The sequence below is a fragment of the Ranitomeya imitator genome, chromosome 2 (assembly GCF_032444005.1).
Source record: "Ranitomeya imitator isolate aRanImi1 chromosome 2, aRanImi1.pri, whole genome shotgun sequence".
In the NCBI taxonomy this organism is placed as follows: domain Eukaryota; kingdom Metazoa; phylum Chordata; class Amphibia; order Anura; family Dendrobatidae; genus Ranitomeya; species Ranitomeya imitator.
The window spans coordinates 849,657,948-849,670,069 of record NC_091283.1 but is presented as its reverse complement, the minus strand read 5'-3'; positions in this window follow the sequence as shown (position 1 = coordinate 849,670,069).

The following is a 12,122-nucleotide window of genomic DNA, read 5'->3' as shown; positions in this document are numbered from 1 at the left end:
CCGGAGGATATCCTGGGCTGCGTACGACTGTCACATCTCTGTACTGTGACATCACTGTGTGTATTATCCATGTACTGTGACATCTCTGTGTGTATATCCCTGTACCATGACATCGCTGTGTGCATTATCCCTGTAGTGTGACATCTCTCTGTGTATTATCTCTGTACTGTGACATCACTGTGTGCATTATCCCTGTACTGTGACATCACTGTGTGTATTATCCCTGTACTGTGACATCGCTGTGTATGTTATCCATGTACTGTGACATCGCTGTGTGTATTATTCCTGTACTGTGACATCTCTGTGTGTATTATCTCTGTACTGTGACATCTCTGTGTGTATTATTCCTGTACTGTGACATCTCTGTATGTATTATTTCTGTACTGTGACATCTCTGTGTGTATTATCTCTGTACTGTGACATCTCTGTGTGTATTATTCCTGTACTGTGACATCTCTGTATGTATTATTCCTGTACTGTGACATCTCTGTGTGTATTATCTCTGTACTGTGACATCTCTGTGTGTATTATTCCTGTACTGTGACATCTCTGTGTGTATTATCTCTGCACTGTGACATCTCTGTGTGCATTATCCCTGTACTGTGACATCACTGTGTATTATCCCTGTACTGTGACATCACTGTGTGTATTATCCCTGTACTGTGACATCACTGTGTGTATTATCCCTGTACTGTGACATCGCTGTGTATTATCCCTGTACTGTGACATCACTGTGTGTATTATCCCTGTACTGTGACATCACTGTGTGTATTATCCCTGTACTGTGACATCGCTGTGTATTATCCCTGTACTGTGACATCTCTGTGTGTATTATCTCTGCACTGTGACATCTCTGTGTGCATTATCCCTGTACTGTGACATCACTGTGTATTATCCCTGTACTGTGACATCACTGTGTGTATTATCCCTGTACTGTGACATCACTGTGTATTATCCCTGTACTGTGACATCACTGTGTGTATTATCCCTGTACTGTGACATCTCTGTGTGTATTATTCCTGTACTGTGACATCTCTGTGTGTATTATCTCTGCACTGTGACATCTCTGTGTGTATTATTCCTGTACTGTGACATCTCTGTGTGTATTATCCCTGTACTGTGACATCACTGTGTGTATCATCCCTGTACTGTGACATCGCTGTGCGCATTATCCCTGTACTGTGACATCACTATGTGTATTATTCCTGTACTGTGACATCTCTGTGTGTATTATCCCTGTACTGTGACATCACTATGTGTATTATTCCTGTACTGTGACATCGCTGTGTGTATTATCTCTGTACTGTGACATCACTGTGTTTATTATCCCTGTACTGTGACATCACTGTGTGTATTATCCCTGTACTGTGACATCACTTTGTGTATTATCCCTGTACTGTGACATCACTGTGCGCATTATCCCTGTACTGTGACATCACTGTATGTATTATCCCTGTACTGTGACATCGTTGTGCGCATTATCCTTGTACTGTGACATCTCTGTGTGCATTATCCCTGTACTGTGACATCACTGTGTGTATTATCCCTGTACTGTGACATCACTGTGTGCATTATCCTTGTACTGTGACATCACTGTGTGCATTATCCTTGTACTGTGACATCTGTGTGTATTATCCCTGTACTGTGACATCACTGTGTTTATTATCCCTGTACTGTGACATCGTTGTGCGCATTATCCTTGTACTGTGACATCACTGTGTGTATTATCCCTGTACTGTGACATCACTTTGTGTATTATCCCTGTACTGTGACATCACTGTGCGCATTATCCCTGTACTGTGACATCACTGTATGTATTATCCCTGTACTGTGACATCGTTGTGCGCATTATCCTTGTACTGTGACATCTCTGTGTGCATTATCCCTGTACTGTGACATCACTGTGTGTATTATCCCTGTACTGTGACATCACTGTGTGCATTATCCTTGTACTGTGACATCACTGTGTGCATTATCCTTGTACTGTGACATCTGTGTGTATTATCCCTGTACTGTGACATCACTGTGTTTATTATCCCTGTACTGTGACATCGTTGTGCGCATTATCCTTGTACTGTGACATCTCTGTGTGTATTATCCCTGTACTGTGACATCTCTGTGTGTATTATCCCTGTACTGTGACATCGCTGTGCGCATTATCCTTGTACTGTGACATCACTGTGTGCATTATCCCTGTACTGTGACATCACTGTGTGTATTATCTCTGTACTGTGACATCACTGTGTTTATTATCTCTGTACTGTGACATCGTTGTGCGCATTATCCTTGTACTGTGACATCTCTGTGTGTACTATCTCTGTATTGTGACATCTCTGTGTGTATTATTCCTGTACTGTGACATCACTGTGTTTATTATCCCTGTACTGTGACATCGTTGTGTGTATTATCCCTGTACTGTGACATCACTGTATGTATTATCCCTGTACTGTGACATCATTGTATTATCTCTGTACTGTGACATCGCTGTGCGCATTATCCCTGTACTGTGACATCACTGTGTGTATTATCTCTGTACTGTGACATCACTGTGTGTATTATCTCTGTACTGTGACATTACTGTGCATTATCCCTGTACTGTGACATCACTGTGTGTATTATCCCTGTACTGTGACATCACTCTGTGTATTATCCCTGTACTGTGACATCACTGTTTGTACTATCCCTGTACTGTGACATCACTGTGTGTATTATCCCTGTACTGTGACATCACTGTGTGTATTATCCCTGTACTGTGACATCACTGTGTGTATTATCTCTGTACTGTGACATCACTGTGTGTATTATCTCTGTACTGTGACATCACTGTGTGCATTATCCCTGTACTGTGACATCACTGTGTGTATTATCTCTGTACTGTGACATCACTGTGTGTATTATCCCTGTACTGTGACATCACTGTGTGTATTATCCCTGTACTGTGACATCACTGTGTGTATTATCTCTGTACTGTGACATAACTGTGTATATTATCCCTATACTGTGACATCACTGTGTGTACTATCCCTGTACTGTGATATCACTTTGTGCATTATCCCTGTACTGTGACATCACTGTGTGTATTATCCTATACTGTGACATCACTGTGTGTATTATCCCTGTACTGTGACATCACTATGTGTATTATCCCTGTACTGTGACATCACTGTGTGTACTATCCCTGTTCTGTGACATCACTGTGTGTATTATCCCTGTACTGTGATATCACTGTGTGTACTATCCTTGTACTGTGACATCACTGTGTATTATCCCTGTACTGTGACATCACTTTGTGTATTATCCCTGTACTGTGACATCACTGTGTGTATTATCCCTGCACTGTGACATCACTGTGTGCATTATCCCTGTACTGTGACATCACTGTGCGCATTATCCCTGTACTGTGACATCACTGTATGTATTATCCCTGTACTGTGACATCACTGTGTTTATTATCCCTGTACTGTGACATCGTTGTGCGCATTATCCTTGTACTGTGACATCTCTGTGTGTATTATCCCTGTACTGTGACATCTCTGTGTGTATTATCCCTGTACTGTGACATCACTGTGTATTATCTCTGTACTGTGACATCACTGTGTTTATTATCTCTGTACTGTGACATCGTTGTGCGCATTATCCTTGTACTGTGACATCTCTGTGTGTATTATCCCTGTACTGTGACATCTCTGTGTGTATTATCCCTGTACTGTGACATCACTGTGTGTATTATCTCTGTACTGTGACATCACTGTGTTTATTATCTCTGTACTGTGACATCGCTGTGCGCATTATCCCTGTACTGTGACATCTCTGTGTGTATTATCCCTGTACTGTGACATCTCTGTGTGTATTATCCTTGTACTGTGACATCACTGTGTATTATCCCTGTACTGTGACATCACTGTGTGTATTATCTCTGTACTGTGACATCACTGTGTTTATTATCCCTGTACTGTGACATCACTGTGTTTATTATCCCTGTACTGTGACATCATTGTGCGCATTATCCTTGTACTGTGACATCACTGTGTATTATCCCTGTACTGTGACATCACTGTGTGTATTATCTCTGTACTGTGACATCACTGTGTTTATTATCCCTGTACTGTGACATCACTGTGTGTATTATCTCTGTACTGTGACATCACTGTGTTTATTATCCCTGTACTGTGACATCGTTGTGTGTATTATTCCTGTACTGTGACATCACTGTGTATTATCCCTGTACTGTGACATCACTGTGTTTATTATCCCTGTACTGTGACATCACTACGTGTATTATCCCTGTACTGTGACATCACTGTGTGTATTATCCTTGTACTGTGACATCACTGTGTTTATTATCCCTGTACTGTGACATCACTGTGCGCATTATCCTTGTACTGTGACATCACTGTGTTTATTATCCCTGTACTGTGACATCACTGTATGTATTATCCCTGTACTGTGACATCATTGTATTATCTCTGTACTGTGACATCGCTGTGCGCATTATCCCTGTACTGTGACATCACTGTGTGTATTATCTCTGTACTGTGACATCACTGTGTGTATTATCTCTGTACTGTGACATTACTGTGCATTATCCCTGTACTGTGACATCACTGTGTGTATTATCCCTGTACTGTGACATCACTGTGAGTGCTATCCCTGTACTGTGACATCACTCTGTGTATTATCCCTGTACTGTGACATCACTGTTTGTACTATCCCTGTACTGTGACATCACTGTGTGTATTATCCCTGTACTGTGACATCACTGTGTGTATTATCCCTGTACTGTGACATCACTGTGTGTATTATCTCTGTACTGTGACATCACTGTGTGTATTATCTCTGTACTGTGACATCACTGTGTGCATTATCCCTGTACTGTGACATCACTGTGTGTATTATCCCTCTACTGTGACATCACTGTGTGTATTATCCCTGTACTGTGACATCACTGTGTGTATTATCTCTGTACTGTGACATCACTGTGTGTATTATCCCTGTACTGTGACATCACTGTGTGTATTATCCCTGTACTGTGACATCACTGTGTGTATTATCCCTGTACTGTGACATCACTGTGTGCATTATCTCTGTACTGTGACATAACTGTGTATATTATCCCTATACTGTGACATCACTGTGTGTACTATCCCTGTACTGTGATATCACTTTGTGTATTATCTCTGCACTGTGACATCACTGTGCATTATCCCTGTACTGTGACATCACTGTGTGTATTATCCTGTACTGTGACATCACTGTGTGTATTATCCCTGTACTGTGACATCACTATGTGTATTATCCCTGTACTGTGACATCACTGTGTGTACTATCCCTGTTCTGTGACATCACTGTGTGTATTATCCCTGTACTGTGATATCACTGTGTGTATTATCCCTGTACTGTGACATCACTGTGTGTATTATCCTGTACTGTGACATCACTGTGTGTATTATCCCTGTACTATGACATCACTGTGTGTAATATCCCTGTACTGTGACATCACTGTGTGTGTATTATCCTGTACTGTGACATCACTGTGTGTATTATCCCTGTACTGTGACATCACTGTGTGTACTATCCCTGTACTGTGACATCACTGTGTGTGTATTATCCTGTACTGTGACATCACTGTGTGTAATATCCCTGTACTGTGACATCACTGTGTGTGTATTATCCTGTACTGTGACATCACTGTGTGTATTATCCTGTACTGTGACATCACTGTGTGTATTATCCCTGTACTGTGACATCACTGTGTGTAATATCCCTGTACTGTGACATCACTGTGTGTATTATCTCTGTACTGTGACATCACTGTGTATTATCCCTGTACTGTGACATCACTGTGTGTGTATTATCCTGTACTGTGACATCACTGTGTGTATTATCCTGTACTGTGACATCACTGTGTGTATTATCCCTGTACTGTGACATCACTGTGTGTATTATCCCTGTACTGTGACATCACTGTATGTATTATCTCTGTACTGTGACATCACTGTATGTATTATCCTGTACTGTGACATCACTGTGTATTATCCCTGTACTGTGACATCACTGTGTGTATTATCCCTGTACTGTGACATCACTGTGTATTATCCCTGTACTGTGACATCACTGTGTGTATTATCCCTGTACTGTGACATCACTGTGTATTATCCCTGTACTGTGACATCACTGTGTGTATTATCCCTGTACTGTGACATCACTGTGTATTATCCCTGTACTGTGACATCACTGTGTATATTATCCCTGTACTGTGACATCACTGTGTATTATCCCTGTACTGTGACATCACTGTGTGTATTATCCTGTACTGTGACATCACCGTGTGTATTATCCTGTACTGTGACATCACTATGTGTACTATCCCTGTACTGTGACATCACTGTGTGTATTATCCCTGTACTGTGACATCACTGTGTATTATCCCTGTACTGTGACATCACTGTGTGTACTATCCCTGTACTGTGACATCACCGTGTGTATTATCCCTGTACTGTGACATCACCGTGTGTATTATCCCTGTACTGTGACATCTCCATATCAGCATGGGTTTATGAGAAATCGCTCCTGTCAAACCAATCTAATCAGTTTTTATGAAGAGGTAAGCTATAGACTGGACCACGGTGAGTCATTGGACGTGGTATATCTCGATTTTTCCAAAGCGTTTGATACCGTGCCGCACAAGAGGTTGGTACACAAAATGAGAATGCTTGGTCTGGGGGAAAATGTGTGTAAATGGGTTAGTAACTGGCTTAGTGATAGAAAGCAGAGGGTGGTTATAAATGGTATAGTCTCTAACTGGGTCGCTGTGACCAGTGGGGTACCGCAGGGGTCAGTATTGGGACCTGTTCTCTTCAACATATTCATTAATGATCTGGTAGAAGGTTTACACAGTAAAATATCGATATTTGCAGATGATACAAAACTATGTAAAGCAGTTAATACAAGAGAAGATAGTATTCTGCTACAGATGGATCTGGATAAGTTGGAAACTTGGGCTGAAAGGTGGCAGATGAGGTTTAACAATGATAAATGTAAAGTTATACACATGGGAAGAGGGAATCAATGTCACCATTACACACTGAACGGGAAACCACTGGGTAAATCTGACAGGGAGAAGGACTTGGGGATCCTAGTTAATGATAAACTTACCTGGAGCAGCCAGTGCCAGGCAGCAGCTGCCAAGGCAAACAGGATCATGGGGTGCATTAAAAGAGGTCTGGATACACATGATGAGAGCATTATACTGCCTCTGTACAAATCCCTAGTTAGACCGCACATGGAGTACTGTGTCCAGTTTTGGGCACCGGTGCTCAGGAAGGATATAATGGAACTAGAGAGAGTACAAAGGAGGGCAACAAAATTAATAAAGGGGATGGGAGAACTACAATACCCAGATAGATTAGCGAAATTAGGATTATTTAGTCTAGAAAAAAGACGACTGAGGGGCGATCTAATAACCATGTATAAGTATATAAGGGGACAATACAAATATCTCGCTGAGGATCTGTTTATACCAAGGAAGGTGACGGGCACAAGGGGGCATTCTTTGCGTCTGGAGGAGAGAAGGTTTTTCCACCAACATAGAAGAGGATTCTTTACTGTTAGGGCAGTGAGAATCTGGAATTGCTTGCCTGAGGAGGTGGTGATGGCGAACTCAGTCGAGGGGTTCAAGAGAGGCCTGGATGTCTTCCTGGAGCAGAACAATATTGTATCATACAATTATTAGGTTCTGTAGAAGGACGTAGATCTGGGGATTTATTATGATGGAATATAGGCTGAACTGGATGGACAAATGTCTTTTTTCGGCCTTACTAACTATGTTACTATGTTACTATCACTGTGTGTATTATCCTGTACTGTGACATCACTGTGTGTATTATCCCTGTACTGTGACATCACTATGTGTATTATCCCTGTACTGTGACATCACTGTGTTTATTATCCCTGTACTGTGACATCACTGTGTGTATTATGTATTATCCCTGTTCTGTGACATCACTGTGTGTATTATCCCTGTACTGTGATATCACTGTGTATTATCCCTGTACTGTGACATCACTGTGTGTATTATCCTGTACTGTGACATCACTGTGTGTATTATCCCTGTACTGTGACATCACTGTGTGTATTATCCTGTACTATGACATCACTGTGTGTAATATCCCTGTACTGTGACATCACTGTGTGTGTATTATCCTGTACTGTGACATCACTGTCTGTATTATCCCTGTACTGTGACATCACTGTGTGTATTATCCCTGTACTGTGACATCACTGTGTGTATTATCCTGTACTGTGACATCACTGTGTTTATTATCCCTGTACTGTGACATCACTGTGTGTATTATCCCTGTACTGTGACATCACTGTGTGTAATATCCCTGTACTGTGACATCACTGTGTGTGTATTATCCTGTACTGTGACATCACTGTCTGTATTATCCCTGTACTGTGACATCACTGTGTGTACTATCCCTGTACTGTGACATCACTGTGTGAATTATCTCTGTACTGTGAGATCACTATGTGTACTATCCTTGTACTGTGACATCACTGTGTATTATCCCTGTACTGTGACATCACTGTGTGTATTGTCCCTGTACTGTGACATCACTGTGTGTATTATCCCTGTACTGTGACATCACTCTGTGCATTATTATTTGTCATGTGTGCATTACAACCACTGATATTAGGCCCCAGTTGAGGTTCTGTTATGGGGGCCCCATTGTAACTTTTGGGGGACGGTGTTGTGTAGCTGAGGCCATGATGACAATGTTGTTACCTTCAGATCCGGGTTCTCCATGTTCTGATCCGTGTACTGAGTGGAGTCTTGTAAATCTGCGGGTTTGTTTCATCTGGCTGCACCGTGGCTTTGTCTGTCTTGGGTTTGCGTCTTCCCTGTTTACCGTCCTCACCTGTTATTTGCCGTGTTGGCATAAGTGATGCCAGCGATGCCGTCTTCAGCACGGATTTTATTTATTCTGGATTTCTTCTCTTTATCGTCTCCAGGAAACATTGGCCTCGGGCGGAACAATAAAATGCCATGAATAGAAGCTGTGTGTCGGTTCCGGGCCGTCACGTGGCCATTCTACCTCCGTGCAGGGTGAGAAGACACCAGGAAGCCCCCTGTCCAGAGTTACAGTAGGAAGGGCAGCTCTGGAGCACAAAGTGCTGCTCTGTGTGGGCCGGAGCCTCCAGGCGCAGACCACCATCCACATTCTTCAGCTTTCTGTCTGTCCTCACTGCTCGCTGTCAGTGAAGGACACTTGTTTATAGTCACAGGCGGGGGGACACGGAAGTCATGGGGCCCTACAGCAGAAGTTCCAACTGGCCCCTTCCCCGTAAAAGATTTTCACTGGAGAAGGCGAGAACCTCCCAACTTTCAGTAAGAGGGACGTGCGGCACGGGATCATGACTTGAGCCCCTTTTATGCTCCTCAGTGTTCTCACCATTTCATGGCCCCATAAAGTAAGATGCCCCCCACACAGTATGATAGCCCATAGGACCAAGCCCCCAGATGACCCAAGTGCTGACTAATCTAATCCTACTTACCTGTGGCGCTCCGCTCTGTGCTGCGTATGGAATGAAGCTCCGCACAGCCGGCGGCATTCACTGATGTCACCGCTCCGGCTGTGCTCCGACTGATGGTGGAACAGAGAGACGACGGCTCCTCCACCATTGGAGTCAACACTATCTGCATCTGAGTCACCCGCCAGGTCTGTGGGGTACCCGGCCCTGGTGTTCACAGGGGTTGTCACAGTGGTAACCCGGTCCGTGGCCCTGGGCGCCCATGTAAAAGTGGAAATTGAATAAAGTTTATGTTCGGGATGCCAGCTGTGGTATTCGATCAGTGGGGACCGACGCTGCTTTAAGGGGTCCTCTGGGGTGATGTTATGGCAGCTAGATGGTATAATTTCCCACAGGTGAAGTGTGTCCCCAGGGCTTCCGGTGTGTAGATGAAAGATGGTGAATGGCGCAGTAAAGAATGAGGACACGGGTTTGCAGTCTCTTTACCTGGTTTACTGAAGACTTCAGGCAGCCACAGTCCAGGGCACCAGATCACAGGGCTGGCAGGGTCTGGGGCACCAGATCACAGGGCAGGCAGGGTCCGGGGCACCAGATCACAGGGCAGGCAGGGTCCGGCCGGCTTGGAAGTGAATCCAGAGTCTCCTTTACTAGGTGGAGTTAAAAGCCTTCCTCTTGTGTGGTGTTGTAGTCCCACACTGCCTATGGCTTCAGATAAGGTCCTCACAGTTCTTCTCTCTGTCCCCCATATAGGATAGGACAATACCTGTATGACAGGTAACTCAAGCCTTTTTACAGGGACATTATCACGCCCCGGGCTCTATGTGTTACTGTGTCTTCAGGTGTGTGTGGCGGACAGGTAACTGCAGTTCAGCTGTCCTGCCGGTCTCTGATGTAAACCTTAGAGTCCCCTACAACCTCAGTGTGCTGGCTACCGGTTTTCTGCGCTTTGCCAGGGAGACAGTCTGCTCGCTCCCCTGGTGTCGTCGCCTGTGCCTCGCTCTCCTTCACTCTCACTGAACGATGTCCTTTCCTTCTATATGTCCCTTTCTTAGGGGCTGTAGTACTTCAGACTACACAACCCCTTCACACCTTCTGACACTCCATGTCGGTCTGCTCCCTTCGGTCTCTCTAACCATCTGCCCTCTCTTTCCATCCAAACCACAATATATATCGGGGAGTCACCTAGAAAAAGGATCAAAAGCTCCCCCTTGTGGCCTGGGGTGTGAACATGTTGTGTGTATGGTGATTACCTGATAAAGAGATATCCTTCATCGCTTCCAAACGTAACATCACTCTCCCCGTGAGGAAAGCAATGACGACGAGAATCCTGGGGCGCCACACTCGCCCCCCCATTAAATCCAGTATTCCCGGACTGGGAAAAGAAGAACAACAATATAAATTAGCAAAAAGACATACAAATTTTTTTTAAATGCTGTAAACAAATAGAACAAGTTAATAGTGTAAACTGGAGCTTCCCTTTATGGGAAGAATTGATGCTTGAACGTTACAAGAACATATTTACATGGTATGCATACATTCTAAAATTAGAACCTATCCTATCAACGGCAATTACCCTCTAAGGGTATACTATCGCTAAGGCTTCAAAGTGCAAAACAAATGTTATCTTTATTTTCTTCAAAGTGCAAAGTTTCTACTTTATTCTTAGTCACTGTCTCTCACTAGTATGTTCTGTGCACAATACTATCTTTAATACTATCAAACATTATCACTTTAATAAAGTGCAACAAGTGAACATTCCCTTTAAGGTGCAAACAATTTGTAACATTTTCCTATACTGAGGTAGTGCAATTAATTGTGCTATTAATACTCAAGTCAATTAACAACTTTATAACAGCAGCAACGAAGTGGGGACCCGTCATAAACCCCCAACGTAGGGATTGGGCAGGCTTCAAGGCGTGTATCCAGACCTGGAATCCTGCCGCGCCAAACGGGTTTTTCTTCAGGTCTCTTTAAAACAAGGCGTCTTTCACAGCAATATTAGAAACAGTCTCTTAAAAGCTTCTTTGTAAAACCAGTAGGAAGCACCTTAAGAGGTGCCAACTATTTACAATGGAAAGTTTTTGATCATGTGCAGTTCATGATTCGATAGCTCTTGGAAACATTTAAACTTTTTAGTGTAAAATCCTTGGTCAGGTATATCAACTTTTAACTTTCAACAGTCACTTAACTTTTGGCAGAAGGTTAACTTTTAACTATTTGCAGTCACATGCTTCCTTTTATTTTGGCTGTCTCCAATGTAATATCTGGCGCTGAATACATCCTGGCCTGGGAAGGTCTTGAACCAAAGTTACTCCTGGTAACAAGTAGATGTTGTAGGTTCTAAATTTGTGTACAGTTAGGTCATGTCCTGCAATGGGGGTCTGTGTAGCCTGGGTACACGTGATGACTGGTGAGGTTGCCACTGCTGTTTTGGTCATGGTTGTAGTGCACACAGTCGTCTTTGTGATGGCTTGAGAGGCTGGTGTCACAGTGGGAGTGGTAGTGGTGGTGGCCACTTTGGCCAGCTAGGTAGCGCTGCTGGTATCTTTGGTCTGGTCAGCTTTGGAGCAGTGTCCTGAGTTACTTCA